Consider the following 8,968-nt stretch of genomic DNA (forward strand, 5'->3'; position numbering starts at 1 on the left):
TCTGTGCCTGCCTCTACCACCAACTTCATCACACTATATAGATCTGTTTAGGTGTTGCCTGTCTTGCTCCATTAGTTAAAAAGCTATTTGAGGGCAGGGAAGGTGTCATTCATTTTTCTAGCCCCATCACTTAGCATAGTACCTGGCACACAGTTAAGGGTTTAAGAAATGTTAACTGAACATGTGAGTATCACTGAAACTGTTTATCAGTTAATTAGGAGAGGAAGAAGCAGGGGAAGAGAAGGGGAAATAGTTTTTATTTTGAGTTGTTAAGAAAGTTTAGTAAAGAGTGGATCTCTGCTGGGTGTGGAGAAGGAACAGCAGACAAGGGAAAGATGAGATGAGATATACATGATTTTCAGGCAGTGAGGATAATGAGCCTGAGGCGCTGAAGCCTCAGGGCTGCATTTCTCAGCAGGGTTGCTTTTGATGTGTGCCTGCTTTGATCCCTGCTGTGTAACTATGGCCCAGGATGTTCTGGAATGAAGAAAAGCTACTTATTGTGTCCTGTTCTCAGGACCCATGGTGTGTGAGAGAAGAAACACTAGGGGAAAGGAATGGTTTTCTGGTGGCAAAATAAAATCATTTCCCAAAGGTAAATAGTCTTTCCAACATGGTGGAGCACTGAAGCAGAAGAGAACATGCAGAGAGAGGACATGATAATGTAAGGTAGAGAGACACAGAATGCAACATAAAAGCTGAGATAAGATCAAACAGACAAATGCAGAAGGGCTGCAACCCACGGGAGAGGGGAGCAAACTCTGTTCATGGGAGCAACAGGACACTGGGCCATAGGTGGAGAGAATTTTTCTGCCTCTTGGACAAAATATGAGAACACAGGAAGTGACACTTCAAATGCCCCTACACCAAGGAACACGGCAACACAGGTGGGTAGATCATGGCTGGCAGAGAAACACAGAAGTAAGGAGACACACAGAAACACACTGCTACCCCTCCTTGTGTGAGAGGCCAAGGGGAACTTCCTTGTATTGTGTAGTTTAATTTTAGAAGCATAAATTCTGTCACTAATTATGTTCAAGTTAAAACAACCTTATTAAACGTAACTGGGATATGAATTCAGTTATTCTCAAAAACTCCTTTTAGAAATAGTTTCCATTTTAGAAATGTCAAATGTGTACACTAGTCAGGTCCTGTTGACCATCGCAGACTAACCTAGTGTAAGTGTACTGCTATGTTAATCTGCCCAGGTTGTCAGAAAGAGAGAGGAGAATGTCATGAACTCTCAAAGGAAGGGAACATGTGGAACATGCTTTGGAGAATTATTGTTTGAAAGAAAATCAAACACTCCGATGCCACACATATTAAGCAATTTAAAGAACAAACAACTGGGGCGGTCCTTCAGCAACTACTTGATGGGACTTGATTTGAAAAAGAAGCACTTTTTAGAATATGCTATATTTTATGGTTAATTACCTTAATGCTATCTCCCCGTATTCAAAGGGGTATATAAGTGGAAGTCAAAATCACTATAGTTCTCTTACAAAGGTATAAATTACATGTTTTAACCCATGGCAAGTACCAAGGCAAGACCCTTGTCTATTTTAATCAACATTAGTATAGTACCTGCCCATCATGAACACTCAAGAACAGTTGATAGGCTGGGTGTGATGGCTCATGTTTGTAATCCCATTGCTTTGAGACACTGAAGTGGTAGGATCACTTGAGGCCAGGAGTGGACAATATAGCAAGACCCCGTCTCTGTGAAAAGTAAAACAATAATTAATTGGGTGTGGTGGTGTGCACCTGTGGTCCCAGTGACTACGGAGGCTGAGGCAGGAGGGTCACTTAAGCCTAGGTATTGGAGGCTCTAATGAGCTATAATTGTACCACTGCATTGCAGCCTAGGCAACAGTGTGAGACCCTGTATCTCCTAAAAAAGAAAAAAAAATTGATAGAATGAACATAAGGGATGGGAAGCTGAGGCACTGAGTCTGTAAAATTTGTGCTTATGAATGGGAATAATAACTAGGATAAAAGTCATGATTTCCTAAAGATGTGTGAGCCACTGAGGCTTGATTTCCTATAGTTTAATCCTAGGAGAAAGTTAATAGTATTCATACCTGTATTTTTATTGCATGTCCATTGTATGCTAAATATTGAGCTGGATAACTTAGCTATATTGTTTCTAATCCTCAGAATAAGGCACCATAGTGTTATCCTGATTTTACAAATGGAGAAATAGGTTATGAAAAGTTAAACAACTTTTCCAAAGTTACATAGGTAGTAACACTTACTACATAGGTAGTAAGTGGCAGCATGGTGACTCAAACCTAGATCTGACTGCTACGTAATTACCTCTTATTCATACTACAGTATCACAAACAGTGTCTCTATTTTTTTTTTTTTTTTTTTTTGAGACGGAGTCTCGCTCTGTCGCCCAGGCTGGAGTGCAGTGGCTGGATCTCAGCCCACTGCAAGTTCCACCTCCCGGGTTCACGCCATTCTCCTGCCTCAGCCTCCCGAGTAGCTGGGACTACAGGCGCCCGCCACCTTGCCCGGCTAGTTTTTTTGTATTTTTTTAGTAGAGACGGGGTTTCACCATGTTAGCCAGGATGGTCTCGATCTCCTGACCTCGTGATCCACCCGTCTCGGCCTCCCAAAGTGCTGGGATTACAGGCTTGAGCCACCGCGCCCGGCCCAGTGTCTCTATTTTTAAAAGCTTTATTCCTTGTCACAAAATTAGTACATATTCATGATTATAAATTTGGGAAATATAGAAATATTTAGGGAAAACAAATCAACCATGATACCGCCACTGTTTTGTAAACATATGGTAATACAATTGATTCTCATTATTTGTAGAAGTTATGTTCTATAAAGTCACTGCAAATACTGAATTAGTGAATACTGAACTTTTGTTCCTAGCAGATATGCAAGATTAGGCTACTGTAAGCCCAACATTTTTATCAACCAGTCAATACATTACCTTATTTTATGTTTATTTCTATTATAAAGACACATTAGTTTATATATATTGCTGATCCATTGACATGAAACTCACAGCCAACAGCACTATAGCTCAGACCTGAATGAAGTTTATCTAACATACATGTTTTATCTGTAAGTAAGGCACATTGGCCTTGTCCTCAGGGATGCTAGACAGTATCTTAGAACCAGACTACGTGGCCATTTCAGACAGTGAAACAACAAAAAGCAGAAAAATGTGGCACTAAACACACCTCAAAAAGGACACTTGTTTACAGTATAAGAGCCGAAACAAGATGGTAGAATATCACCTTGTTTGACTTTGATGAGAAATGTGTATGTTGGGTGACTCAAATATTGCATGACTCTGGATAAGTCTTTGAATAGCCATGAAAGTGCTGCAAGTACTGATTTGGGGGTTACAAATACATGTTAGCAAGTAGGTGCATTTGTAAATATAGAATTATGAATAATGAAGATTGACTATTTCCTTCTGAGGAGTCAAAAATCTGATTGATTTTATCAAAATCAAGAAACCATAGAAGAGGACTTTTCAGAAACATTTTCAAAGCTTTCTTATGTACAGACTTTGGTGCCACAGGCTTGACACAAACCCATCCTGCCATTTATTTCATTTAACATCTTTTGAGTAACTTCTAAGTATATGTTAATGTAGGAGCCAAGGGAAAATGTCTTTACCTTGTGAAGGTTCACTGAAAAATCACATGACAAAAGCCAGCTTGGAGAAAAGGCACATAAATCTATTAGCATGCACACGGGGAGAGTCTCGGAGTGATAAAATTCAGAAGCTCATATACTATCTGGAGGATACAGGAAAAAATAGGGGCTCAGAGCATGGCCCAAAGTAGATGATGGTGGTTAAATCAGGTTGTATTGGCAAGACATGTTATGGGAGAGAGACGAGAAGAGGAGGCCTGGCTGGCAAAGGTAGTCTTGTTATATAAATGAAATCTCACAGGTAGTAACCCTCAAAGAGAATAGATGGTAAATATTTCTTTCAGACTTTTAAAGCGTTCTTACTCTCAGTTAATCTTTCCTAGATCTGGACAAGGGAAGGCCTGCCTGCATCAATGCAGATTCTCTACAGATGTAAATCTCCTCCACAAAAGACAGCTTAGTAGAGCTACTTCTGTTTACGGGATTTCTAAACAGCTATCTCAAAATATGTCAAGGAAATATATTTTGGAGTGAAATAGTTTGATTTACTTCACTAAGTACTGTGATAGGTATTGGAGTTAACAAGAATGAACAAGAAGGTTCCTATTCTCCAGAAACTCATGGTTTGATGGAAGAAGCCAGGCATATAAACAAAATATTTTAGCAAAATGTGGTAAGTTCAGTAATGGACACAGATTACAGGGTCTTTTGGGAGCACACCCAGGAGGAGATCCACTTAGTAGGGTGGGTGGTGCCTCAGCTGAGTACTAAGAAATTAGTCTGATTTAGTCAGGTGAAGGGTGGCAGAGGTTGGAGACTATTCCTGTGGATACTATGCAATAACACAGTAGATGATAATTTGATAATACATTTGATTCAGAAGTCTTTGGAAACTAGAGGTAAGATGATTAATTACCAATTATTCTAGCCTATATCTTCCAGATAGCACAGATTTTATTGTATCTCTTCTCACCTAACCTGGAATTGTTGCATCATCATAGTATGAGGAATACATGTAACATGCCTTAAGTGTTTTGTTAGATAGGTAAAGAATCTTGTCTTCTTGTAGCATATACCAAGGTAACCGTACTTATGTTAGTTTCCACATAGATGGTAGGCTCACTTCAAGGCAGAGTGCTTTGTTAAAAAGTCTGCAAATAGAAACCATTATCTACTACATGACAAAGAGCTAGCAGTTGAATATGTCTAGCTCAACCTCTGCTTCCTGAGAGAATTATAGGTAGTTTATTCTAATCAATTTTGAGGAAAATTATATACAGTTTCCTTTAATAGTATATTTTATGATTTCAAAGGAAGTTTATACAAAATCTGATGTCTCTATTAAACTTTTTTTTTTCTATCTTGAAGCAAAGATTAGATGGGGAGAGATAATTATCTTTTGTTTTGTTTTGTTTTTGTTTTTGTTTTTGTTTTTTAAGGCAGTGTCTCACTCTGTTGCCCAGGCTGGAGTGCAGTGGTGCAATCATGGCTCACTGCAACCTCAACATCCCTGGGCTCAGTGATCCTCCCATTTCAGCCTCCCAAGTAGGTGGGACTTCAGGCCTACACCACTGGGCTAATGTTTGTGTGTTTTGTAGAGATGGGGTTTCACCATGTTGCACAGGCTGGTCTTGAACTCCTGGGTTCAAGCAATCTGCTTGTCTTGGCCTCCCAAAGTGCTGGTACTACAGGCATTAGCCAACATGCCTGGCCTTATCGTCCATTTTTAATGTAAGAGTAGTCTCATATATTTTTCTTTTCTCGGTGTTTATTTTTGTGTGTTTTTATTTTCAAAAAGTAATACTGTACATGACTGAAGTTAAAATAATACTAAGGATATACATATTAAGAAATAAGACCCTTTTATAGCTCCAAAATTCAACAACCACTATTTATCAATTTCTTATAACTATCTAACAGTTATATTCTATGCAGATATTAACATGTACATCTATAGGTAAATTTTAAAGGATGTCAGAATGAAAACAGGTGGATCAGTTTTCTAGGAAGACAGTTCCTTCATACTCTGTTTTTTCTAAAAGGGTATGATATGTTCACAACTTTAAAATTTTCTGGGCACAAAAGCAATAAATGGTCTAGAGATATTTCTGTTTTAATTTCAAGGAAAAGGGCACTATTATCAATTGAAGGCATACTGTATGCACATTCTGTACTAGGCACTTTATACATGTCATTTAATTTCAACTCTCAAACATGTAGTGAAGAAAATATTATCCCCATATTCTAAATAAAAAGCCAGCATCTGAGAACGTTTAAGTAACATTTTAAAGGTTTCACACAGCTGGTAGGTAATAGAGCCCCAAGAACGCAGTTCTGTGTGATCTCAAAAATCCATGCTCATTCCATATATATTCCAGATGCTGTACATTATGTTTGATATTTTGATTATAAATATAGACAGTCGATATTAGCTTAGTGGTTAAAAAATTTCTATCAGAGATCTATACATGTAAATTCACCCTTTTAAAATTTGTGAATAACATCACTGTGTATTTGATATTATAAAGCTATATTTAGTGGAGCCAAATCCCTTTTAAGAAGAGATTTTCATAAACTAAAAAGAGCTGCATCAGAGGAGGCCTGCAGATGGCACTGCTGCCTGAGAGTCACTTAAAAAAATGCATAAAGAATTACTTTAGAAATTATCTAATGCTGATTCCAAAAGTTAAATTTCAACCAATATTTGAGTAATTTATAATTTATGTAATTCCTTCCATTTTATGGTTGATGTTGAAATTTAATTTTCAATTTAATGAACAAGTAGAGTAATGCTTAGTAGCATTTCTATCCAGTAAAAGGTAGAATATAAGCCTTTGTGGATGGGACACATGAAGATCCATTAAGTTGGAGAAAAGAAAGAGATTCAGATTCTTTGCTTGGGCATAAGGTGCTGCCTGACAAATCAGATTACTGAGGAATCAGAAGACAGATGGAGACTGCTAAGATCTACAAATGAATGCAGGAATTTCCAAGTTATAAATTAGAAAGCTAATGAAAACACATGAATACAAAAGTCTGAGACATCAATTGTAATAAACAAAAATGGTAGGTCTTTGTGTATTTTTAGTGTTATCGTGAATTTTTTTTTTTTGAGATGGAGTTTCACTCTTGTTGCCCAGGCTGGAGTGTAATGGCGCAATGTTGGCTCACAGCAACCTCCGCCTCCTGGGTTCAAGTGATTCTCCTGCCTCAGCCTCCCGAGTAGCTGGGATTACAGGCATGGGTCACCACACCCCGCTAATTTTGAATTTTTGGTAGAGACAGGGTTTCTCCGTGTTGGTCAGGCTGGTCTTAAACTCCCTATCGCAGGTGATCTGCCCACCTTGGCCTCCCAAAGTGCTGGGATTACAGGTGAGAGCCACCGCGCCCAGCCTCATCAATTTTTAAGAAAAATTATTGCAAATCCTTAACCCTAGCTAATCATATAAGCTTTAGAAGACAAAAAGATACTTTTTCTTGAGTAGTTAAGATATATAAAGTTCTGGAAATAGAATACTCCAAGATTTTCATAGGGTCATATCTGGATGATAAGATTATAGGTGATTTAAACTTTCATTTTCAAATCATCTATAATATATATTTTTAAAATAAAAAATAATCAATATTAAATTTTAAGATAACCAAAACCATTGTTCTCATTCCTTCTGTCTCTGTCTTTTACATATTAACACAAACCGTTTTTTTTTTTTCTTTAGTTTTAAGGCTACGGATCCCTTGTAGTGAATGTGGGGTATTCTGCACAGATCCTTTCAGAGTTGAGTCATTTATTCCTCCAGCTGTCAGGAATATTGGCTACATTCCTCTTTAGGAACTGTGCTTGGCTAAAGGGAACTACGTTACAAAGCTTACATCTCTTCCCCAGGATCAGTCCATATCCATTGACTGGTTTATATGGAGATAAAAGACCCAGCTCATTTATTAATTTGGGACAATTCTGAAAAGTCATCACAGCTCCCGGACCCTGCTCTGGGATCAGCTGAGGCCTTTATTGCAATTGCATTGTGGTTAAATTTTTTCTTTTGCCCCATCCCACTTCCATCACTTTCTTACAAATGTCATTCCCAGGTAAACCTCATAAACACAAACATTTGTCTCAGTATTGTGGGGAACATGACCTAAGACAAAACTAGGAGTAGTCCTAAGAAGCTGACATCAACTCACAGCCAAGTTAGCAAATCTACAATAACATATCACTCAGTTGTTTTCTGGATTGCATAGTTTTTGACAAGAAATCTTCCTTCATTCTTACTTTTTGTTCCTCTGTGTATGTTTTGTCTCTGGCTACTTTTAAGATTTTTTTTTTTTATCACTGGTTTTCAGCAACTTGATTATATGTTGCTTGGTGTGGTTTTATGGTTTTTTTTTTTGAGACGGAGTCCTGCTCTGTCGCCCAGGCTGGAGTGCAGTGGCCGGATCTCAGCTCACTGCAAACTCCGCCTCCCAGGTTCACACCATTCTCCTGCCTCAGCCTCCTGAGTAGCTGGGACTACAGGCGCCCACCACCTCGCCCGGCTAGTTTTTTTTCATTTTTTTTAAGACGGGGTTTCACCGTGTTAGCCAGGATGGTCTCAATCTCCTGACCTCGTGATCCGCCCGTCTCGGCCTCCCAAAGTGCTGGGATTACAGGCTTGAGCCACCGCGCCCGGCCTTTTTTTTTTGTTTGGTTTTTTTTTTTTTTTTGAGGTTACTTTAGCTTCTGTGAGTTTGTTTTTCATCACATCTAGAAAAAATTTAGTCATTATTTTTGGCCAATAATTTTGTGTTCTCCCTCTTTCTTCTCTCCTTCTCAGCCTCCAATTGCACACATTAGTGTTTCGTATTTTTACACAGCTCACTGAGGCTCCTTTCATTTTTTTTCAGTTTTGTTTTCTCTGTATATATTATCTTAGTTTCTATTGCTATTTTTGAATTCACCAACGTCTCTTCTGCTGTATCTACTTTTCTCTTAATCTCATTCCATGTATTTTTTTCAATTTGGATATTGCATTTTTCATTTCTTGAATTTTTTATTCGGATCTTTTTTATGTCTTCCATTTCTATTACTTTATTTCTGATTTCCTTTTTATCCTATATTTATAATAACTCCTTGGAAGTTTGCCTGTTAATTCCACTACTTCTACCATTTCTGGGTATGTTATGATTGATTCATTTTTCTCCTGACTCTCATATTTTTTATTTCTTTGCATGTCTGGTAATTTTTGATTGGATGATCAACATTGTGATTTTTACATTGCTGAATGCTGGATTTTTCTGTTTCTTGAGTGGGAAACCTTGTTTTGGCACACAGTGCTACTTGAAGACCAATTTGAACATTTTAAGGCTT

This window comes from Colobus angolensis, unplaced genomic scaffold (assembly GCF_000951035.1).
Source record: "Colobus angolensis palliatus isolate OR3802 unplaced genomic scaffold, Cang.pa_1.0 Scaffold158, whole genome shotgun sequence".
In the NCBI taxonomy this organism is placed as follows: domain Eukaryota; kingdom Metazoa; phylum Chordata; class Mammalia; order Primates; family Cercopithecidae; genus Colobus; species Colobus angolensis.